Source organism: Lutjanus erythropterus, chromosome 7 (assembly GCF_056507025.1).
Source record: "Lutjanus erythropterus isolate fLutEry1 chromosome 7, fLutEry1.hap2, whole genome shotgun sequence".
Classification (NCBI taxonomy): Eukaryota; Metazoa; Chordata; class Actinopteri; order Lutjaniformes; family Lutjanidae; genus Lutjanus; species Lutjanus erythropterus.
The window spans coordinates 37355718-37381715 of NC_139323.1; the positions used below are offsets into that span (position 1 = coordinate 37355718).

A 25998-nucleotide genomic window follows, 5' to 3' on the forward strand; every position below is an offset into this window, starting at 1 on the left:
TTATGGAGTTTATTGGCACAGTATTCATAAGTATATTTTCATTAGTGTATAATCACCTGAAAATGATAATCGTGTATTCGTCACCTTAGAATGAACCACTTATATCTGCAAAGGGAGCGGGTCCTCTTCATAGATGTAGATGGCACCTATTCAGTCCAATGGGAGTTGCTCACCTGGTGCATAAGCCAAAAAAAGTTTTCCTGCTTGACCCATAGACTTTACAGATTTTTAAAATCGCTTTTTTGCAGCTCTAGTAGTCTTACAAATATAAAGAATTAAAAATTAATAACAGACAGAGTCATAACTGACCTTGACTGCAGTTCAAAGTGTCCTGTCAACAAGAAAAATCGGAGAAAATGATTTTTGGGCTGGTGGGGAATTTTTCGCTGCAATACCACCAGTGGCCACTGGGGAAAATTGGCAGCAAGGCTGCACACCAATGCCTTGAATAGTTCATATTATACGTCTATGGTCCTACAGTATGTTTCTACAGTAGCCCAGAACGGACAAACCGAAATCTGGTTGAGATACAGCCTTTTGTTTTGCAACCACTGTAGATTGCTACATGCTTGAAAGGGAAGAGTGAGAGGAGGTGTTTGCAATATGCAAGTTCACCACTAGATGCATAAAAATCCTGCACACTGATCATTTTATTGTAAGTTGTTTTGGTTTTTTTCCCCACCTATGAAGGTCTAAATAAGAGATACTCAACTTACTTTGTTTGGGAGGTTTATTTATCAGATAAAATGAATACATTTTTAAAGGCCCATAACTCATCTTTCTTTGAAATAATTTATTTTCAAATTAACTGACTCGTAGCTTAACTAAATTAATTTGGTGTGGCAGATAAATCAGACACTTTGCTGCATTTCATAACTGCAACTGTATTTTAGTTTACTGTTTATTTTAGTGCCATGGTAACTTTTGAAAGATTTATACAACACTAAACAAAGCTGGAAACTCTTCTATCATGCAATCACTGTAATGTCAGGATGACTCATAAGCATAAACTCTAAACGTTTAAACTGCTCCCACCAGGGACGTAACTTTGCTCCTCTTCAACTGATGCCGTCTTCCCCTGCAGAACTCGCAGTCTGATGCTCTTTGCACAGCCTGAAGGCCGTCACACAAACATCAGTCTTCTCAGTTCCTAACAGCCTCATTTATCCCATCATACAAAACTGGCATATCTGTGAAAAAAACAGTGTGAATCAATTTATTGTCATTCTGAATTAGAAAATGGTCGGAGGGCCCTGCTGGAGTCCAGATTTGGGCATCAGGCCACAAGTTGAGTATCACTGATCTAAATGCAGCTTCAAAGCATTCATAATGCCCGGAATAGTGTGGAGATTCTGAATTATTTATTAACTTTTTAATTGCAGGCTTAGAACTCAGGTCAAATCAGTTTTATTTTTATATCCAAACATCACAAACAGCATACAACACACTCTATCATTAGACCCTCGACTCCAATAAAGCAAACCTCAAAAAAAGCCTTTAACTCAGGAAAAAATATACAAATCTCAACTAGAGCTGGCACACAATTAATCAGTTAATCGATTAGCTGTCAGCTATTAAATGAATTGCCAACCATTTGAGAATTGATCAATTAGTTTGAAGAAAAAGTCTAAATACTCTTGATTCCAGCTTCTTAAATGCGGATATTTTCTGGTTTCTTAAGTCCTCTGTGACAGTAAACTGAATATCTTTGGGGTTGTGGATGAAACAAGATATTTGAGGGTGTCATCTAGGGCTTTGGGAAACACTGACATTTAAGAGACCTAACAACTAATTGATTAATCGATAAAATAACTGACAGATTAATCAACAGTGAAACTTCAAGAGAAGAGGGATTCATCTTCCAGCACAGACAGATATGTCCTTAATATCCACAAATACCTACAGAGGACCTCTGTGTACCATTTTGGTCATGTTAGCAACTGATACTGAAAGTTGTCCAATATTGAACAAAAGGTGTCTTGAATACACATAGTGACGCCGTTTACAGCCAAACTTAGCAACCAAACTGCCTTCAAAGTGTTCTTTTAATTCCAGTGACCTATATGTTGTCTTTTTTTTTCCTTTTTTATCTAGAAGTGGGTTTTCTAGGGTGTTTCATATGTGAGATTTTCATATCATGTCTCTGTGACAATCATTCATTCTTTTTCAGGTACTGTTGTGGGAAAATAAAAACTACTAAACTACTATTACAACTACTAAAGTATTTGGATGAACTTGACTGGCAACAGTACTCAGAGACTCCACTCCTGTAAGAATCCAGTTCTTGTTTTTGCTGCAGCCTCAATTTCACTTTGGCTGCTTTGACAAAGATCAGAGGCTTGAGTATTTCAGCAATTCACATTTTGATTGCTGACTGCAACATAAAAAACTCTGACAGAAAGCTCATTTGTTAAAGAATCTTGTCGTCAAAGCCGATGATGTGAGGCTTTGAAGTATAACAGCTCTCCAACCCATCCAACAGCTGACCTCTAATCATGGCTCTCCTTCTGTCTCTCTCTCTCTGTATTTCATTGAATTGCAGAGTGAATCTGATTTGCAGCTGCACAACTGGCTTCTTCCCAGCAGTCTTGCAACTTTTCCTAGATTTTCTGGTTCACCAGCGTTGCATTTGGGCATAAAATATCTGTTTCATGGCTGTTTGATCAGGGTTTTTCCTATTTTACAAAACAAATATCGTATTACAAGTTGTCAAGGAGTGAAACACCCACATTCACTTAGTGGTTTTATTTCAAAGGTCTGTTTTTAAATTTGACATCAGAAGAAGACCTGCAAACTTTCTGTATTAGAACTTCTCACTGAACATGCCTCACACAAACATACACTCTCATGGCCTTTAGCGGCGAGCTTGCACATCGCAAACACCTTGTCACACCGTCTCCTTCCACACTCAGAAGAGAACAAAACTCATACAAAACACCAGAGCCAGTGTTTTGTTTGTCTGTGTGTTGTGGGCTCCTAGAAACTAGAAACATGGCAGTGCAACATGGTGAACTACATTTCAGATCCTGGACTTTTTCACTTGAGTAAAGAAGTTGAATCAGTACTTCTAAATTTACCGGTCTTTATTTACACATGTATCTATATTTCTGTGTATACTTTTGCCCCCTCTGCTGCTGTGTGACTGACAGATTAAATGAAGCTAAAAACTGTAGGCTTCAGCAAAGATAGGGTAAAGTGGAGAGGACAAATGAGAACGTGCATGTAGGGCTGGGCAGTGTAAAGATATTAGATCGTATCAAGTTATAAGAATCGATATGATTTCATTTTCTGAACTTACCAAACTGTTGGCATGTATTTGAGTTTGTCCACATCCCTACTTTATCCCTACTTTATATACTATGGGGTAGTTTAAACTACAGCAATGCATCATATTCTATAAGATCATCACTATTTGAAAATTTATTTTATTATTTTAGAGAAAACATACGTATTGAGATATATATTGTGACAGTGCCCAAAAATATCAAGATTGCCATATTGCCCAACTCTACATACATCACTTGGTTAAATTAAGCCAACATAATAGGAATAAAATACAATAAAATAAATTAAAAAATAAAATAGAAATATCTCAAATTTATGCACAAAATGCACTGAGGTGAAGGGGACTATTTCATTATTATTAGCATAAAAACAAATCTTTGGATGAAGAGATTAACATATGTCTGAAAAGGTCTGCAGACATTTACTGTTTTTGAAACGGATGGTTTGTACAGAAGATGGCTTTACATCTGAGAAGTTGTTTGTGATATTTGGTCATTAAAGAAAAGATGTGACAAAACAGCATTACAGTGAGGTACTACAGTCCTGCACAGATGCCCTGGTCTACAAATCTTGTTCTCCAGCTGTAAGAAAAAAAGTTTGCTTGGTACAGACCCCAACAAATGACACACTGTCATGATTTTATGTTTAAATTAACATTGCAATGAAAAAAAATGGTCATTGCCACAAACTGCGTATCGTACAGCATTCAAAATATCTGTCAAAAATAACTGCAATATGATTTTATTGCCATATCATGCAGCTCTAATAGGAGGCTACTGAAGAAACTTTTCAAATGTTTTCCATTGATGTCGTAAAATAGATTGTCCTAGAGTAACCAACCGCAACTCTATTACACAAAGGTTGGCAGAGTAAATGTTTTTATTCGTCCGTGAAGTCCGTCTCCTGCCTGCTAAGTTTGGTTTTATTCTCTGACGAGTAGCTGGAACGGCAGAAAGCTGTAAATCATTTTAACATCAACTCTGTGACGATTATTTTTAATTTTCATTCCTTTATGATGCATCACTTGCTGGAGAGTCAACACACTGTATATAAATATATAATTTCCATGTTTTAGTCAGTCAGTCAACCATGTTTAGTTATGGTGTTGATCACAGTGAGTACGGAGCAGCCTGCCCACCATCATCGTTTCACACTGGAGCCAAAATAACCTCAATGCCTTTTAACTGGAGTAACGTCTGTCAAATGAAAGAGTTGTTATACTGATTGCATTGAAATTCAGTGTTGCAGTGCAATGTTTTATGGTGTTCTTCTCATAATATGGTACTGTTTTTTCTTTTACCAAACTTTTCCCTTGTTTCTGATTGTCCTCTCAAGATTTAATTCACATGGATGGCTCTGCTTGTGAAGTACAAGTGTGATTGATGCTGTGGGCCAACACTTCACAAACCGGAGGATCAGCAGCAGGAAAAGAGCTCCCGACTCCAGACTCTGCTACGCTCCTGAATGGCTCGTCTGTCTGTGTCTTTGGCTGCAGACGCCATCAGATGTTTGCATGGCCGTCAGATTCTTTTAGACACTTACAAACACAAGGATGTTTGTTGAGTGGTTAGATGTAGTGTGTGCATCGCATACATTATCAGAAAATTCCTGTTTTCTTGGGCTTTTGTTTTCTTTTATTGTTTCACCTTCAACTTAAAGCTCAACAGGCAAAAGTGTAGTTCATTTATAAACTGCGTTTATTTTTAAAGGCACGAATAGTGACTGTTTGTGATAGGAATTCATTTCCGGTATTGGTTGCAATGTTTGCACAGGAGAAAATATATAAAGATTCTTGTGCAAACAGTAGAAAGAATGTATAAATTTACATAATTTGAAGCAGACTAAAATAACTCAAAAATTATATGGTCAATTTCTTCTTTCCTCTCCTCTCAGCCACAGAGGCACAGCTGACCTCATCAAAGCTCTCGAGTCAGTGAGAGAAGTGTTTGTAGAGTTTGGAGGATTTTAAAAATCTACTCAACTCTCTCTGCTCCACACCTGTTATTTGTGTGTGTGTGTGTGTGTGTGTGTGTGCATGTGTTGATGCTTGTGTGTGTGCACGTGTAGCGCTACCACAGGTGCATTCAGGTCAAAGCACTGATGCACAGATGTTCAGAGAAAGGGGTCAGGGGCAGAAGAATGACTCGACATTTGGCCCCTTTGCATCCCACATTTCCATTAAGACGAGGGACCGTTTGTTCCACGACTCGATCAGTGACGTGATTAAAATGCAAATCTTACATTTTCTACTCAACAACAAAGATTTCTAAAGGAGCGGTCGCATTATGTTTGTGTTCAAGAAATTTGCTCACACTCCTCCTGGAAAAAGGATGTGATGTCATGTTTCTGATACAGGTAATATATAAATACTACAGCACAGTGTGCTCATTCAAAGCTGAACAAAGGTAAATTCTGACCTTTGATATGTCGGACCATAGTGTAGATCACAGCCAAACAGGAAATGTAACATAAACATGACCATAAGAATGTATCTATGGTGCAAAATCATTCACACTCTGTCCCTCTGTCAGCTTCTCTTTATACGCAGAGCAACCAGTAAGATTTTGTAGTACAGCGACAGGTGCATGATCCCTCACCGGCCTCCCACCAGCAAGCATCCTGTGGTCCTTGAAAAGCACAACCAAGCCACAAGTACCACTGCCAGAAATCACAGACTACTGGTTTGTCTCTGCACCACCAATATGTTTAACTCCCAACTCATCCAATACAGCAGCTTGGTCAGTGGTCAGTTCAAGCTAAGATGCTGTAAGTTGCCCCTGCTACATTATTTTCATAGTCCATTAATATGTTAATTATGTTGGTGAAAATGTTGATCATTGTTTCCTAAAGCCCAAGCTGACATCCTCAAATGATTTATGCACGAGTCAAAGAAAAAAAAAGTTCACATTTAAGTGGCTGAAATCAGAATTTTTTTTAACTTTTTTTCTTAGAAACCCAAACCAATTAATCAACTATCAAAATAGTTGGTGACTAATTTAATCAATCAATCAATTAATTAATCAATTGTTGCAGCCCCAATTATGTTAGCAATAATAAATATGTATCATCCACATAGACTTTCAAAATAATTGCACACCAACCACTCTGTTAGGTCTGGGAAACAAAAACATCTTGGGTAAGTTTAGGAAAATAACACGGTTTGGGTTAAATTAAGCAACATAATTATATGTAACATATGTAATATCCCACCTCCTCCACACATGGAGTTTCTCGCTCTTTATGGTACGTCACCTGACTTTGAGGGCCCTTTAAACATAACAATAGAGGCGTGCATCCAGAAATGATGCTACAGGGATACCTAAAGTGCCATAGTCTGAAGCATACTGACCAAGTTGCTGTCACACAACTATCAGCAGCATCACAATCTGCAGCCTTCAACAGTACAGTAATGTTGAAACACTCTCAGGCAGAGCCACAACAAAACCTGAATACAATAAGCTTCATGAAGGCAGTTCGTGCTGCTACAGGCACATTATAAAATGACAACCCAGTGTAGAAAGGAGAAGACTGAGAGGGGAAAATCTGTGATGGTATTTCAACCTGGATTTTTCATGAAAGCCAACACTGAAACGCAACAACAGGTATGACGAATACAGCACCTCTAAATCAATCCTGCATGACAGAGATCGTTGGCTTGTAAGGCGAAAAAAAATATGGTGCTATTTATGAGCGAACACTGCTTTGGGTTCATACCATAAAAAGCAACCGCAACACCAGTTTGACTCGCTCTCATTGTTTTTTCTCTTTATCTCTTGGATCATTTTCAGAGCGCAGCTCATTGAATACAACGCGTCTGTCTGTAAAATTACTAATCCTGACTGGCTGTCTGACCGGCATATCTCAGAGGAGAGAGTGCTGCCGGTTTATTCAGAGCAAAATGTTTCATTACACAAGAAAGCGGGTAGGGGTCTTCATTAACAGAGACAGAAGGATTTGTTTTACAGGATTACCTCATTTGCATTATTTTAATTACAGCACAGACCCACAAAGCCACCTGGTTTGGGAAGATAAAGGGGGAAAAGCAGAGAAAGTGAGGCTGATTAGGCCAGGATTCAGGATTTGTGAATATATTAAATGAGATTTGGGGCGAGATGCAGGGAGGTCGTGTTCAAAGCAAGACAGGAAGACTCTGGGGTCTCACATCTGGCTACAAAGGCAGTCATGACTGAGAGACTTTTTTTATTATTACATGGGAACAGAAAAGTTTTGGCTCAGGATCTTATATTACCTGATACCTGTGGAAGTCCAGACTTGATTTGAAGCCAGTGAGGTGACACAGCTTCTAATTTAAGAATACTGTCATGTTAGGAAAGGTGTCTGTCTGTGTGTGTGTGTGTGTGTGTGTGTGTGTGTGTGTGTGTGTGTGTGTGTGTGTGTGTGTGTGTGTGTGTGTGCGTGTGTGTGTGCGTAGTAAACAATGCTGCCACTGGATTTTTTCATGCTGTGTAAATAAAGCAAAAACCAAATGCACCTGACTGAGGATGGCAATTCCACACTGCAATAATCAGTAAACACAGGGGCTGATAGTGACACACAGAAGCTCGTTAGACTTACAGCGACACGCTTCCTGGCACAACGCGGCCCTTACATAACATTAGGAGGTATAGTACAAAAATAATATATGACAAGTAGAAATGATACACAAGAATATCTACTCGAGAAGTCACTCTAAAAAAAAAAAAAAAGAATAGATGCACAGAGAGAGGACGAACATAAAATCTATTCTCTGTACATGGTTTACTTATGTGCTCTGTGACATGATGCTCCAAAGCGCATTTTATTGTCAGTTATGTTGTGTATAAACTCACCTATTGCTGTAGTGGGAAGAAGACGCTCAAATGGAAAGCAGTATAATTTAAATCAGTCCCTACTTTCAGTATAGGACAGGCCAGCGAATCAAAATGTCTTGTTTAATCATATCTTTTGGCACGGGCAGTCCATGACAAAAAAAAAAAAAAAAACAGGGTTGAGAGGCACAGCAGGCATCCACATTTATGTGGACGAACACATAATTTTTATTTTTTATTACTTTTTAATGTGTGGCTGGATCAAACTTGACTCCAAGAATCTTTAGACATTTTGGGAAATATGCTAATTAAAAGCTGTTACCACTCTCATTTCTGTCCATCAAATATGAAGCTGAAACCAGCAGCAAGTTTTCTTTAAAATAAAAAAAAAATGTCTACCAGCACCTTTAAAGCTGACTAATTAAAGCTTTATTTCTCACTTGTTTAATCCATACAAAAATGTGGAAAACAACAAGTTCTTAGCAGTTACATGCTGGACTTTTTCCTAGACCAGCCAGTGATTTCCTGCAGTCAGTGGCCTTGTTTCCACTGCATACTATGGCTCGACTCGACTTAACTCTTAGTCACACTTTTGGTTCCAGGTACTTGCCTTGATTTCGTTTTCCACTGCAGCTGGTACCACCCTTAGTGTGGGCACGATCCTTAGCTGACCAGGTGAAACTGCTGTGGCATCTTCTTAAACTTGACCACAGTTTACCTTAGTGGCAAGCTATCATGTGTAGTTGTCCATCAGATAAAAATATTTTAGGCCAAAATGTCCAGTGGTAAATATGCCAGATCTGCAATATAAACTATCTGAAAACAAAACAACATATTTAGAAATGATCTAATCAGATTACTTGTAATTATTTTCTATTTATTATTGTAAGTTTGCTGCACATTGACTGAATTTAAAAGAGTCCAGTGTAAACCCTGAACGTGACACAAACACACAGAGACAAGGGGGGATATCCTTTCCTTTTGAGATATTTAATCTAACACCAGGCAGAGTAACATCGTGGGCTGATATTTTTTTAACTCTGGATCAAGTGAATATACAAAATTCTCTCTGACCAATCGGTGGTCTGCAGTCTTTTCTTTACGCCGTTTACTATTGGCTCAGCTCGCCTGGAACCTCGACTGAGGTGATATCAAAAAAAGGACCAGGTACTATCCACAGCCAATGGAAAACCAAAAAAAGAATGGTTAGGTGGTAAGTCGAGCTGAGTTGAGCCGAGCCGTGCAGTGGATATGGCACCCGATTGTTGCCTGACAAGTCAAGCAAGTAGCTCCACATAAAACCACAACTTCGAACTTGTAACAAATCCCTCTTTGACCCTCACACTTCCTGACAGTAAAAATAACACAAAGCTCCGTCTGTTCGCAGCATACACTGCATTCGTTTACATGGAAATCAACCTGCTTTCATTTCATTCTTGTTAAGTTGACTGACTGGAGGTATAACGTTGCATGACATTGGTTATGATACATGTAAGAGCGTCCTCACCGCAGCTCTTTGCCATCTCTTTCTGCCCAGCGGGTTCTGGATCAGCCTCAAACCACTCAGAGGAAGTGTTTTGGGCACAGCTGCTCCCAATACTGCGCTTTGGTTTCGACAAAAACATCATAATGTTAAGGAAAATCAACATCCATCCTCTCTCATCGTCTCCACAGAGAGCATAACAAACAAGTCAGTTAGAAAGCTCATTTATGGACTACTATGACTTATCTGTGACATACTGATGAACTCTGAATCATCCACAAGTCTGCAGTTTATAACTATCAACAGTCAATAATCAGAACAATAGAACCATTGAAAATGACCCTCTTCAGTGCATCTGTTATAAAAGTACAGAGGAGAGATTCTGACTGACTAACCTGATTTTCTTTCTTGGTGACCATGGCGCCTTGGTGATCATCCCATGGTGAAAACAGAAATCATTTTAGACGTAAACAACCTCTCAGTTCCCAGCTGACTTGAACTAGCTGGCAGCATCAGAGCTTCGGTTTCAGAGTCTCTGGGCATCCGTCCATCTGCAGACAGGAAACGCTCCGGGGACAAACGAGCAAGACCCACTTCTTCTTAATGCATGACAGACCCCTGTGCTTCACACGGCCATGAAAGGAGGACGGAGAAAAAAAAAAAAAACTCAGAAAGAAATGGATCAAAAAGGCAGAAAGGCTCACATTGTTCAGGACAGACACAGACACAGCTGTTCATCATGTTGACCTATGTGACCTTAAAACCTTTACTGCATTATGACCTTTCATAAAAATATTATTTGCTTTATATCGTCTTTGAACAAAGCTCAAAGCTCTCACTGGGCCATTTTCTCTGCTTAATACTTTTATCTTCATTCATGCATCTGTAGTGATTATTATCAGAAGTATAAGAAATAATAAGTGCAAAATCTTAATTTAACCTTCAAATAAGTTTTCAGTGGTGATCCGGCCAAGAAGGCAGCAAAAATCTAGCTAAGTGTCATAAATTAATGCAATTTTTGCAAAAACACTGAACAATATGCTCAATGACATTTAGAATTCTGCACAGACCTTTGTACTGTTTTTAGGACAACCTTGTCTACCTCGGCCATTTTTATTTTTTCTCCCTTATTTTTTGATTCCTTGAGTTTCCAGTATATTTTTTAAAGAGAATAGTTGGTGGCACCAGTGGACTAAGAATTTCATTACATAACTTTATTTCTACATGTGACAATAACACCTTTGTATCCTTGCACATTTTTTGGTCTAGGTTATATTTTGCACAGCCATCATCTTCATTTTAAACACCTACATCTGACATATATTTCACTGTAAATTCTTATATACATATATATATATATACATATATATATATATATATATATATATATATATATATATATATATATATATATATATATATATATATATATATATGTGTGTATATACACAATCTACATACATATATATAAAATCTTATATGTATGATTCTTGACTTTTCCGGTACTTGTTTTATTTCTTCTCTTACCATGTTAATTGTGACTGTCGTGCACCAAAAATTCAAAGCAAATTCCTTGTATGTGAACATATGTGGCAATAAACCAACTTCTGACTCTGAACTCTCAGCACATTTTTGCCCTTGTTTCTCAAAATAAAATACAATAACCATTCATGCAGTGCTTTTACTTTGAGGTTTGCTTAGAGAAAAAAAATTACACGATTATTGCAAGATTATTTACTCCATGCTTGTTTAATTCAGTATTATGCTTTGGGCATGACACAAATCTAAAAGAAAAATACACAATCGACAAATCTGCTGGCTGAAATCTGAACACACTGAAAGCAGTAGAATTGTTTGGGTTATTCGTGGCTGGCAGTCACTCTTACAACAGATGAACATGCAGTAGTCTGTGTGAATGTGGAAGTCATTCAGTCTAAACACACCAGTCTGATAATTGGTTACTACACATTCTGTGGGCGAAAAAATAAGATTTAAGTACTGCCTCTGCCAGCTTCCACAGTCTGGATGGGAAAGAACTGTTTAAATCTACTAGCTAATTGCATCCTAATCAGAAGAAATGCATAGAGATCGGAAACACATGACAAATTTAAAACTGAAATCTCAGCCAGGAAAATTTATAGTAGGCTAGCAAGATGGTGGCGGCTCACCATCTGTGGACTGGTCACTCGCTCTTTTGTAGTTCCCGGTTAATCCTTTGCAGAACATGATCAAAACATGTGGATCTAATAGAGATTTATGCAAGTAAATTTTATCCATGGAGCAGAAACTTATGGCTTCTAGGCGTGCTCCCATCGCTCAATTTGGTAGAGCATTTCCCCAATGTACTGTCTTCTGCAGCAGTTCCTGGTTCGATTCCCACCTGTGGCCCATTTGCTGCATGTCATTCCCAAAGACCAAAAAAATAATCTTAAAAAAAGAAAAGAAAAGAAACTTATGGCTTCTACTTTACATCCCACTGACATACGATGCCTGTATTTTCAACATGTAACCAGTTCTATGAAATGTCAGATTTTTTTGGCAAATCATTTGTAACTGAAAGAAAATTTAAAATGTCAGAAAACTGGTGAATGTGATAAGCTCTCCTAAATCAGTCATACAAACCACAAATAAGTTTCTATGAGTGGCATGAAGCCAACTGTCTCAAATCTTAAAAAACACTCATGACGCTAATAATGTACATTTAAATAAAAATAATCTTCGAACTCCAGGCCCCTCACAGGTTCACATATTCAGGCCCTATAGGCTACTTTTAATATTTCTCCCACACTGTCTCACCTGTGTTTGATAACATCATTAAAGATCGATCGATTGATAACAGGTGTAGGCATATACCAAATTTCATGGCAGCTAATCCAGCAGCTGTTAAATTATTTCAGTGTGGTCTGAAGTGGTGGATTTACCGACTCACAGACTGACAAACCGACGCTGCCATAAAGCCATGCTGCTAAAGCTGTGGGAAAGATCATATCAAAGCAGCTGAAGTAAACTAAAATCAGATTTGAGCCATTCATACAGAAACATCTCTCTCTTGGTACTTTATCTCAGAAAGGATGAAGTTTTAACTAGTGCCTAACAATCCATGTAATAGTCAATAAAAGAGCAGTGGCACGGGCAAAATGTAGTCTGCACAAACATGAAAAAACAGAAAAAAAAACAAAAAAAAACAGAGCGGGAGATGGATCTGATTACAACTGGAATTTAGATCCACTGGCTATGAAGAGATACTATGTCATAATTACAGGGAACAAGCCCCAAACATCAATAAAAAGAAAAAAACATGAAGACGCAACTCCTTCACTGCCAGATAAGACCAAACCGATAATTTCACACAGGAGAACTGTGCTGCTAACCCTATTGGGTTTTAATTAGCTGCAGCAGTGCCCATCACTACACACATCAATATGATCTCCGCTGGAGATGGTGAGCAACAGCATCCAATAAAGAAGAAGAAAGGGATAGAGATGGAAAAATAAAGTATTAGGGAGCACGCTCTACTCCTCTGCTACCATCAATTTTTATGAATACATTTGCTTCATGTATGTCTATGTGTGTCTGAGCAGGGAGGCGGGGGGTTGGGGTGGGGCTTTAAAGCAGGCACCATACAGTTACCATGGCAACGTGAGTCTTTGAAGTTTTTTTGCCCCCTTTTTACAGCTGGATATAACAACCAGATCTGCTCCGTTCTCCCCCCTCGGTTTTCCTCCCACCCTCTCCCTGTCTCACCCTCTCTCCCTCTCACTCTTTCACTCCCTTTGCAACATCAGAATTTTCTCTTTGAAGACTTAAGCCGATTCCAAGTCAAACCCAATGCTATTTCTGGCTCTATTCAACACTGGGGCTGTGGCTTTGTGCAGTGCTGTGTTTGACATCTGTGTGAGTGTGTGTGAGACAGAAAAAAAAAAATGACTCAGTGTGTGGAAAACCAGGAGCGATAGGTATACGTGTGAGTGTTTGCAGCACAACAAACATAAGCAAACAGTCTGATTACAAAGCCGCCCGCTGCTGGTCGAGGCCGATAATGAGATATGTTGTTTCATATGTTTGAGTATGTGTGTGCGAGTGTGTGTTTCATGCAAGTACAGACACAGACCGTAAAAAAAAAGGAGATATCAAAAGAGAAGGAGGGGAGAGAGGAGGGGACGAAAGGAGAGGGACGGCGGGAGGAAAGGAGATGAAAGGAGCAGAGTGGGGGAGGAGAGGAAGAGGAGAGAGACAGGAAGAGGAAGACGGGAGGAGGTGAAGCACTGAAACTTGCCATGTTGTGTCATCATGTCTCCAATTCTGTGTGTCATACAGATAAAGATAAAATATTAATCCAAACATCCACACACAGCTCACGCCGAACTCCACACCCACAGATCTGTGATTTTCAAAGCTTGGTGTCAATCCTAGATGCTTAAATGGGGCTCAGTTTTATTCTGAAAACAGTTTGGTGTGCACAGTAAACAACACTAATATATATATGAAGCATAGAGCTGATAAAATTAATTGCTTTCTTGCTAAGAGTTAGATGAGAAGATTGGGCATCATGCAAAAACATTTTCATATTCTTATCTTAAATTTCTTGTACAAAAGGCTCTTACAAACATGCCGTGTCAGATTCAGCAAAAGCTCCTAACCTCAGATACCTTTATGAATGATCTGCCTGTGTGCATTCAAGTGCACGTACATGAGACTTGTGAATTAGCATAATTAACACCCCAATATGGCATATATCAGGACGCGTTCACTCGAGAAAACAGCATCAAAGAGTCAAAAGAAATACTTTATGAGTTTGGAAATTTAAGTTCTGCTTTCAGAGATCAATAATGGAAAATCCATCATTTTAACAGCATCAGTAGTGGAATTAAGAGACCTGCTGAAGCAGAGCAATGGGGAAAAACCAGTCCTGTTAATGCTGAGTTACCTGCAGGTCGGACTGTCACTGAAATAAAGAAGAAATAGTTTGATATGAAAATAACCTTAAAAAAAAAAGTCCCACCACAGCAAGGCTATATGACTGCGACAGAAGGTGAAGTGGGATAATAATGATAATAATGGAGGATGTTTGCCAAGACAGTGACTTCATAAAGGTGCACGTGAAGATACACATCCAAAACACCAGTCAGTAGTAGGTAATAATACATCATTAATTCATGATGATAGGGTTTATATCTAAACTTAGAATTATATTATAATTTAAAATGCAAAACAAACAGATCACGTCAACATAATTTTGAAGTGTAATTTATTTTTCAAACTCAAAACATCTTCAAACTAATGAAATACACAGTCATTTGTGAAAAACTTTGGTGTGGAGGTTTGGACCACTCCTAAATTGTGTTTGTATCTAAGAAACACTGGTAAATGCAAAAAGCTTTCAGTTAAAGAACAAATCTGTTTGTAGTGGTTGTGGCCCACTGATTCCATGTTTACTCATTTACTCACACTAAATATGAGCCAGCCAGTGATTGGTTAGCTTAACTTAAACAGTAAGCCTGGCAATGTCCAAAGATAAATCCGCCTAAATGCACCTGTAAAGCTCACTCATAGACCTTTTTCACAGCAGCCATATTGGCAAGAAATAGTAGGGTAAATGCAGGTAATGATAGTCATTAAGGTTTCATTCCACTGGTGCTGTTATTGTGCATGTTCACTAAAAAGGCTCTGCTACACTAAATAAAACAGGACCTTAATTAGTATCATTGTAAAAACCTGCATTTATCATACTGAGGCCTTGTCTACTAACCTGACATGCCAGATGGTTTGCTACACTGAACCATGTGGGAAATCATCCAAAGAAACTGTTTGGAAAAGGGCAGGCACTTTCAAAAAAAAAAAAAAAAGACTTGGCAGGTGACTGGACTAACCACTTGTATTTTTTCCATCTCTACAATTTTTCCATTGTTAAAAGCCTTCAGTGCTGTTTTTTTTCCATTCTTCTTTCAATGAAGAAATACTCTCCAGTTCTGAAGTAACTGCAGAATATATGCTAACCTCTTCAGGAGCTGCCATTGTTTGTTTTAGACGAGTCGCTTCCGTGGATGTTTCTCAATGTCATCACACCTAAAAACCATGGTCATAGCTGCCAGTAGTCCCTCCTAGGTTGCACAAAACGACTAACTCAAAGCCTGGCAAGATGGATTCTCACGTGATCTCGCGAATCCAGCTGCCTCGCAATGTAACCAGTCCACACATACACAGATATTTTTTACAAACAGTGTTTTAAAACCAAAATGATCTCTGTCAGGACGGGTACTTTGGCACCGTTTCAGGAAAAATCTCTGTAACATGCCTGAAAAACACATATCACATAAGAATTCACCTCCACAGATTGATGAGGCACAGAAACGTGAGTGCTGTTCACAGTATCCTCCCGGATAATGTTAGTTTTACATTTACGTTTATATTTTTTTATTTTCAACAGCATGTGTTTTTGTCTTTTTTCCATCATAGTACTTTATATCTATTCTGTCAATGTACAGACTTAAATACTTTGCACTGGCATCCTGCATCATCCTGTCGGGATTTATTTCAGAATAACAACCTGCTCTCTGTACATTGTCCTTTACATATTATATCATTGAATATCAGCTGACATATTGATATATTGAATTTTTTACTCCCTAATATCTGCATTGGCCCCAAAAACGCAGTATGGGTCAGGCTTTAATAATGTCTTAATTAGATTTAAAGGTATTGATAGGCAGAAACATGCTCATTTCCAGCCTTTGTGCAAAGCTACGCTTACTATCAGCTGGCTGTAGCTTCTCCTATTTACTGTACAGACATGACAGTTATTTATCTTCTCATCTGACGCTCAGCAAGAAAGCGAAAAAGCCTGTTTCCCAAGATGTCGGACTGCTCCTTTTAGAAATACACAGGACAGTGCTGCTGCAGTCCCTTTGAATGCTGCAAAGACGTCCATTCACACCTTTATCACCAGGAAATGGGAGAACGATCATAATCACACATCTGATCTCAACGGTGATTCTGCACAGTGGAGTTGAAAGAGACCTTGAGCCTAATGTGCACAACACACTCACCGCCTTTAATCCAAATCAGGACTTTTCCACAAAGGCAGTTTTGTTGAGGCTGCAGTACTGCGTCGGTCACAGTGTAAGAGGGAAGATAAAAGAAGGAGCATTTCTCAGAGCACAGCACTGTATGTCTCGCTGCCTACAGTCTCCCTCAAACCATTTCTTCCATTAATTTACTAAAATGGATGACTTTTGTTGCCACAGAATTACAGCAGAGTTCCACCCCAAACAAGAATTCCCATTAGGATATCTTTCTTTAAAAATTAAAGGACAGGCTGATGTTGGAGTCCAGCTACAGTTTCAACATCATCACTGACTCAAGTCTTGTTTCTCTTGTCTCTAACTCTTAGGTTAGTTTACTTCATGTTCAAAAACTCTGATTTAAGTGTCCAAAGATCAGAGGAACGACACGAGGCTGCATTCAATTTTAGGGTGGACTTTCTCTTTGATGGCACTAGTGCATTCCTTCGCCATGACAAGAAGTATTATACTGTTAAATCTCCTGCAGAGTTTGGCCTGCCCACCATACAATTAGTCTTTCTTTAAACATTGACATCACTGTCATAGTCCACATGTCGTCTCACTGGGTGGTCACTCTATCATACTGGTATCGTTTATTGTACAGTACGAGCAGATTAATGAGACGAAAATGAAAAGGAATTTGTTTTTTGACACATTTACACTGCATGATAAGTATTTAGTGTAAAATGCTTGATGCCTATAAAGTGTCTATATGTTTTATTGTTCTTATCTTTATTAGACACTTGATTGTTTATTCTATTTAATGGCTGAAAAATGCCTGCTGCAGTTTACACACTGACATCTTCAAAATGCTTATTTTGTCTGATCAAGAGACTAAAAACCCAAAAATACTGATGCAAAATTAGTGATGTTATGTTCACAAATAATCCAAATCTTTTCTAAGGCCTGAGATCTGAGTCTTACATGGAGGCAGCCATTTTTTGTCTTTCTATCTATTTTTTATTGTTCTAGAAATAGCAAGATCTTTTCACTGAGAAAAGCCTTCAGTTAAATGTTGCATGGCAATGCAGTTTTACTTACATGACACATTTCATACAGAGGATAAATTCGCTGACAAATCAGAGAGATATGCCGTCACGTGCCCGAATGTTAATGCAGATCATCGACATTAAGTCTGGCAATACAAATAATTTAGAAATAAACAGGGTTCTACTTGTCCAGGTTCAATTTTTACTTGTCTTATACAAATCGGTTTATCTGTTAGTAGTTACCAAATAGCAACAAAGATTTCAGTTAATTGTCATGCTTAATCTAGGGCTGCAATGTCTACAAAATGTCAGAAAATAGTGAAAATGTCCATCCAAGTTTTGCAAAGCACAGGGTGATGTCTTTAAATGTCTCATTTATTTAGTCTAAAACCCAGATATTCCATTTAATATGATTACTAATCAGAAAAATCAGAAAATCTACATATAGAAGAGGCTGAAAACAGCATTTTCTGGCATTCTACATGAAAATTACGTTAACGATTAATCGATTATCAAAACAGTTTTAGCATTTTACTTGCCAGTAAGTGTGCAAGGCTTACTGTTGAGGCCTGTGATTGATAGTGCCTCTGTCCTGTGCTGCTTTTGAATCATGCAAAATATTATTAATATTCCATTCTTTTTTTTGTCGACGTTTTTACATCACTGCAGAAGTCTTGAACAATTGGGTAGTTTGACAATTAAATAAGGTCTGTTTAATTTCGACATTTGATACGAAAGTCAAGTACACTAGCTTAAACTGCTTTTTATGCTGTTCATATGGGCCTATTGTTCTCTAGCAACAGCAAACAGCTCTCTTGCAAATCCTCCACAGTAATTTTCACACAGTTCAAGCCTCGTACTTTCTGCAAAAACCTGAGAACTGTTCACATACTGTAAAAATGTGAAACTTCATCACCCATGTTAGGTCTTAAATATCTAGCTCCTGATCTGCACATAATTAAAAAAATCTTACTTTTTTTTTTTTTGCTTCTATGCAGAATATGCTGTGTTTTTGCATGTGATGTTGGCTTGGAAACTTGTATGTATGCAATTAATTGATTTGTTCCCTCATTTCAGGGTCATCTAGTATCACCGGGTCCCCAGATCCAGGGTCCTGGCCGACTTCCCCCTGTTGCCTCAGGCCAGGAGGGGCCCCGGCGCGGAGAGAGATCTTAGACTTTAAGGCTGAGTGGAACCAGACTCTGGGTTTTGTTGGAAAGGAGTTGAAGTGGAGAGGGGGAGTGAATAAAGAGTGGCAGGCCTTGCCCTTGGAACCCCACCACTAACGCACACAGATGGAAAGAATTAGACCTCCATTCCAGCACAAAGATGGATGGATTATTAGATAGAGTCTGTGTGAAGAGGGAAGAGAGGGAAGAAGAAAAGAAAGGGGAAGGAGTGTGGGGTTGGAGATTAAGAGGAGAGGAGACGAATGATTCGAGAGAATGCATTTAATAAAAATCTAACAAAAACAGTCAATAGAATTTTGCTTACCATTAAAGCATTATCAAACCATTATTTTGAAAGGGGTCAGTGTTTATAGGTAATGATGATAAACTGTGTCTTTTAATTAAAATATAACTGTATTTACTCAATGCTATACATCCATCTTCTTTAAGTTGTTGTTGTTCTACTTTTGCTGCTACTATCTTTGCAACCTGTGTGCAGCATGCATAGTATACTGTAAAAAAATCAAGCTTTGGACACTGTCAACAAAAAAAATAGCCCAAAATATTGTGTGAACTATCCCTTTAATAATCATGTCGCTATAACTAAGTTGGGAAAGGTGATAGCAGAACAGCTATAACAGTCTGGGAGGTTCAGAAAATTTCATGTCTTTACTGTAATGCAGCCTCATATCACAATATAACAATATCCAAAATCTAAGACGGTATTGAGTCTCATATCATGATATCAATGTAATATCTGTGTATTATTGATATGTTGCTGAGCCCTACTTCATAACTTATGAATGTTTAAATGAGCAAGTGTTTGCCAACAGGTTTGCAACATGAATTTAAATCTGTTAGCCTATTGCAATTCTAAGAGACCAAAAATTCTTGGATACATTTGCTCATGTGGTTTTCTGGAGAGGATTTAGTTCCTCTTAACTGCATGTCTAGTATATGCACATTGTTGAGGACATACAGTGATGTATGTTTTTTAAAACCTTGCAGAGATCTATACATACACATCCTTCTTTGTGCACATGCACCATTAATAGGTACGGTGCGTGCTGTAGGCTATTTATGTCCGTAATCCCACAACTAGGCTATTTATACATGAGCTCTGTGCACATAAATACACACACTTTACTTCCTAATGCCCCATGTCTCAAGATATCTATCTCTTAACCCCTAACAGAAGTTGGTTCACTGAAACTGGAGGGCTGCATTTAAAACCCACCCAATTTAACAATCTATGCGGTCTCTCAGGTCATTTAAATCTCATTAAGTTCTGTTAGGAGTGGAACCAGATCTTTATTTAGAGCGCTTGACTATAATCGTACAAACTCAAGACATTAATGACGAGTCGGTGCCATTACAGGCTAAGTGGGCTTATTATGATGTAACTTGAACGAATGAATGAGTAAATACCCTCAGTGCTAATGCTAAACATTCTGCTTGATTGTAATGATGATTTTAATGACTGTAATTCTAAAGTGGAACTTTTTAGTAAGTCTTGATTGAAGCCAAAGTGTTTCAGTGCTTCAACAAACAGAAAATCCTTAAAAGCTGTTCATGTTTGAACAGCTGAACAGTTCATGTCTGAAAAGTTCACGAGACAGTATTAAAGAAATAAATCAGTTATCGCAGGTTTAAAATGTCAATTATTATTATTTAGTATATTATTAGGTTGTTGATGTATAAAAATGGCCCTTGTGTCTGATACATTATGATATGGTACAGCATAATACTGATGCATTAATGTACAAAAAGCATTTGACAGCTGTAATATTCTGTAAAATATTGGATAATTTTACCTTCTTAGGTCTCAAACACTTATATCAATGAAATCATGTGAGAAGTTAAGAGGGGGAAAGATTTTTTCAATGAGACACAGGAAAAAAAATATTGGAAAAAACTGGTTTAACATAGCCAATAATCAAAAAGTATAACAAAATTCAAGCAGGAAACTAGTGATTATAAGCTAGATTTAGTAATTATAGATGTCACGTAAATGTATTGGAGTAAAAATATTTTATTTCTATTTAAAATGTAGCCAAAAATAAAGTAACATGAAATGGACATAATCAAGTATCAAGTACAAAATGTACTTTACTACAGAACTTGAGTAAATCTACTCAATTACTTTCCTCGACTTCTCATTTCTGTATGCTTATGTAACTACAGAGCCAGCAGGCAGTTAGCTTAGCTTGGCAGAACAGCTAGTTTGGCTCCATCAAAAGTTGGAAAAAGGTCTAAAGGAACCTCTATGCTGAGTTTTTGGAAGGGATCATGTGATCTCAGACCTGTGAGGCATGAATAGAGAGAAGGAATGTGGATCCATCTTTCACTCTATTGTTCTCCTCCCGTCTTTTCCGACCGTGCGGCCACACGAGTATCTGTCCGACAATGAAGAGGACTGTTAATGTTGAAAACAGCTGAAAGCTTTCGACCCGAACAATGAGTTTCAACTGTCAGAGACACAGCTCGTACAAGGCCGTGCTTCAGCACCTCAGCAGATAGTGTTACTCACAGGAAGTCGGGGATTAAATAATATGTACGCAGCCTCGTGTGATTGGTTTTTAGACACGCCAGCAGCACGGTTTTATTGGTGTCAGCCTACAGTCCTCCACTTTACTCCTGGACTGCTTTGAAATCATAAAGAGACATCTGTGGTCTTATTCCTCCAATACTTTGGCTTAATACCAGCAAAATTAAGGACTAATGAAGGAGTTTTCATCATCAGCTGTACTTTCTGTTTAGTTCTAATTAGCAAAATTTAGACATGCTAACTTGTAAAAGATTTGGTAATAATTAGTATCTGAGTATAAAGATGAGTGTTAAAATGAGATTTTAAAAGTTTCATATGTAAAAAGTTTATAGTTTTTCTTTGGAAGAGTATTAGGGATGGGAATAAGGGAGAAAAAAATAAAGACTAACCTCTAAACGTCAAGATTAAAGTCAAACTTTCAACATTAGAGCCAGGCATTAAATAATAGATGAAGATTTTTGAGAGAAAAGCTGAGAAGTCAAAATAGCACCTGCTATTTTTCAACTTCATTCTTGACATTTTACTTCTAAATCTTTGATGTTTTTTTTTTATCATGCCAGGCATTAATATAGAATTTTTACTTTATTCTCAATAGTTTGAATTTATTCCCGAAATTCACACTAAATAAAAAAAAAAAAAACTTTTTTCTTTTATGCCTGGCCCTATTACCATACTTCCATATTTTTCAGTTTCATTTTTACATGTTGCTTTAAATAAACTACTTCATGTCAGCTATTTTTTCCAATTAAGTTTAAACGAGCCAACAATTTATGGTCAAAAGGAAAACAAAAATTTAAATATACTTTGCTGGAGAAAACAATTTGCATGAACCAGGCAGATGACTTTAGTCCACATGACCTGTCCCAGCTGTGTCAAGGCCCCCGCAGGCAAATTAAACAAGGCGGTGATAGTTCACTTGACAGCGTTCAAAGGCTTCACTTCACTTCCTCTCTCCAAGGTCAGCGTGTCGCCGCACGGACAGCAGAGGTCAAGCGCCTGTCAGCCCCTCAACAAAAACAGCTCATGTTCTCCAACAATCACAGGCTTGTTGGAGGTTTCCAGCGCCGCCATGACGGAGCGAGAGGAGGGTGAAACTGTATCCGTCTCTCTGCCTCCTCGTCCCTCAACATATATCTGTATCCCCTTCCTCTCTGTCATCATATCGTCAGAAAGCGAGCCTTCAGTTGTAACATGCAGAAGTGCTATCATCCAGTATCCTCCATGAACAGAATCAGTATCTTTAAATCAGAGCACAGCAACGTGCAAAAATTTGAAATTTGTTTATAATTCAATTAATATAATTCAACGTATGCAGAATAGAAAGTTTTCAATAATAAATGTTTTCTGTGGTTAGTACCAGGAAGTTTCCAGAAAATGTCACAAGGAAAAATAAAACATTCACTAATTTTTCCTTGATAATTAATTTTCAAAACTGTTGAATGACTCAATTCATTGAGAATAGTTTTCCAGCATGGAGTCTTGCCTCAAATACTGTAGCCTAATGAAATTCGGGGTTATAAAACCTGAAACCAATATGAGTTTTCTAATACTAAACAGTAAAAACACCCATGAAGAAGTAGTTTTCAACAGTCAGCTGTATCATCAACAAAAAAAACATCCAACTTCAAGCCTCCTCCTGCTCCTCCCAGTAAACCCAGATGAAGCCAAAACCCACAACTGGAAACAATCAGGTTGTGAATCCTGCAGATCGCACCACTCCGCCCTGACTCACTGTTTACATGTTGTGTCCACACAGACCTCACGGTAAAGCCGATACATCTCACCCCTGATCGGACCCCTCTGCTTCATGCTGTACTTTTAAGACACCCATAATCCCTCTCGGCCATTCGCTGCACTCTACCTGTATCCATCATCTTCCACCCTTTATTCATCCTCCACTCTCTCATAAAGCCAAATGCGCACTCATTCTCTTCTTCAGCTTCTCCTTTACTTTTAAAGCCCATTACAGCCCATTACACCCTGAACTCAAGAGGCTTAACGGAGCTCCTTTAGCAGAGAGCGCCCTTGGGGCTCGACTGTCATCCGAGAGCGGGAGTGGTCATCCTCAGTTACACGGTCTGGTCGCAGGAAGTCGCCCCTCTGGCTTTGAACCAGAGAGATTTTAGCATCAGGGCAGGACACACCCATCCCCACTACAACACTTCACCCATCATTCACAGTTTGAGACCGACCTGTTTGTGTCTGTTTAGGAGTGGTGGAGACTGCTGAACTTTAAATACATTTACTCAACTGTATTGTAGTGTGTTTTTTTGTGCTGCAACCGTCATGGCAGCAGCACCGGTCGCCTGTCAGGCGCTGGCTGGCCGGTTGCCTGACGGTGTTCACAAACTAAGTTTGTGAATATTAAGAGAAACTTTTAATTGACCCTCATTGCCCCAAGGACAAATGTTCAACAACATTAAGACAAACAGCACAGAGTTAGAACCAACATGAAATCAATGGTGGTTAAGAATAGAAAATATAATTATATAAGGGAAGCTAAAATGTATATAATAGTAAAATTCAAAAGTCAAGCAACATACATAAATTCAAGCCGATAGTGCAGTACAGTCTAAAAGTTAAATGATAGTGAGTAAAGTCACAGCAAATATGTTTACAGTATTGTGCAAAGGTTTTAGGCAGGTGTGAAGAAATGCTATAAAGTATGAATGCTTTAAAAACTATAAAATGTAATTGTTTATTTTTAATCGATTTACAAATTGAGCGAACAGAAGAAAAATCTAAATCAAACCAATATTTGGTGTGACCTCCCTTTTCCTTCAAAACAGCATCAATTCTTCTAGGTACATTTGCACAAAGTCAGGGATTTTGTAGGTTCACAGTCAGGTGTTTGATTAACCAATTATACCACACAGCTGCTAATGATCATCAGTTTCATATGTAGGCTGAAACAGTCATTAACTGAAACAGAACAGCTGTGTAGGAGGTGGTGAGGAAGACAGTTCGATGTCACAGGTGGTTCTACTGCACCAGCAAGGTCTCTCCCAGGCAAAGATTTCAAAGCAGACTGGGGTTTCAAGATGTGCTGTTCAAGCTCTTTTGAAGAAGCACAAAGAAACAGGCAGCATTGAGGCCACGGAAACTTAGTGCAGCAGTTGAAAGACACATTATGCTTACTTCCCTTCAAAACCAGAAGATGTCCAGCTCAGAACCAGCAGAAACCAGTGGGACACAGGTGCACCCATCTACTCTCCAGAGAAGCCTGGCTAGAAGTGGTCTTCATGGAAGAATTGTGGCCAAAAAGCCATACCGCTGACGTGGAAACAAGGCCAAGTGACTCAACTATGCATGAAAACAGAGGAATTGAGGTGCAGAAAAATGACAGCAGGTGCTCTGGACTGATAAGTCAAAGTTTGAAATTTGATTGTAGCAGAAGGCAGACAATAGAGTGTCTGCAGGCAACAGTGAAGCATGGTGGAGGTTCCTTGCAAGTCTGGGGCTGCATTTCTATAAATGGAGTTGGGGATTTGGTCAGGATTAATGTGTCCTCAGTGCTGAGAAATACAGGCAGATGCTGGTCCATCAGTGAGGCATCTGATTGGCCCCAAATTTATTCTGCAGCAGAACAATGACCCCCAACGTACGGCCAGTGTCATTAGGAACTATCTTCAGCGTAAAGAAGAACAAGGAGTCCTGGAAGTGATGGTTTGACCCCCACAGAGCCCTGATCTCATCATCATGGAGTCTGTCTGGGATCATGAAGATACAGAAGGATCTGAGGCAGAAGAAGATCTGTGGTTGGTTCTCCAAGATGTTTGGAAGAACCGTGTACCTAGAAGAACTGATGTCATTTTGAAGGAAAAGGGTAATCACATCAAATATTGATTTGGTTTAGATTTTTCTTCTGTTGGCTCACTTTGCATTTTGTAAATTGATTTTAAAAAACATTTTTGAAAGCATTCTTACTTTACAGCATTTCTTCGCATCTGCCTAAAACTTTTGCACAGTACTGTGTGTGTGTGTGTGTGTGTGTGTGTGTGTGTGTGTGTGTGTGTGTGTGTGTGTGTATGTAGGTACACACACACTTTTGAGGTAATCCCTCAAAAGTGGTTAAAAGTTGTGACAAGTAATGGAGGCATTATATTTCAATGTACTGTCCCAAATGAAAGGGTGATGAAACCATAAACTTTAAACAGTGTTTTTTAATAGACGTATGTATATATTAAACCTGAATCAAGAAATAAGGATCGACTATACACAGAATGGACGTAAGGGTATGAAAATAATGCCAACCACAAGAATATTAATTATTTTCAGAAATGTCTCATAACCGTGTGTTTCATTGTATTAAAAATCTCCTACCTGTGACAGCTGCTGAAAGAGTCAAGAGGCCCGAAAGATTCTGGAGAGAGACTCGATTCCATGTTAGTGACGACAGTCTGCAGCACAGATCATCTGAAAGGATAAAAAATGTGGGTCAGCAGACTGGAATCATAAGAAAACATGTCTAAAAAGATGGATGTGGGTAACTACATTTAAAACTCTGGGAAAAACTCTGTTGAATTCATGATCAAACAGAAAATCAAACAGCAAAAGTTTGTGAAAGAAGAAAATAAACGGAAAAAAGTGGAAATGAACACCTGGCATTCACCAACTCACCTGCCGTGAAGGGAGATTATTGATCGGCTGGTTCC

At 38.5% G+C, this 25998-nt stretch overlaps 1 long non-coding RNA gene across 1 annotated transcript; it reads right to left on the bottom strand.

Moving 5' to 3' along the window:
- Positions 1-669: 669 nt before the first annotated feature.
- LOC146324359 (uncharacterized) lies at positions 670-25762 on the bottom strand. Its single transcript, XR_014771193.1, has 3 exons — positions 25667-25762; positions 9972-10199; positions 670-1190 (listed from the first exon to the last, which is right to left on the bottom strand). It is a non-coding gene; the product is annotated as an uncharacterized LOC146324359 (long non-coding RNA).
- Between the last annotated feature and the right edge of the window lie 236 nt (positions 25763-25998).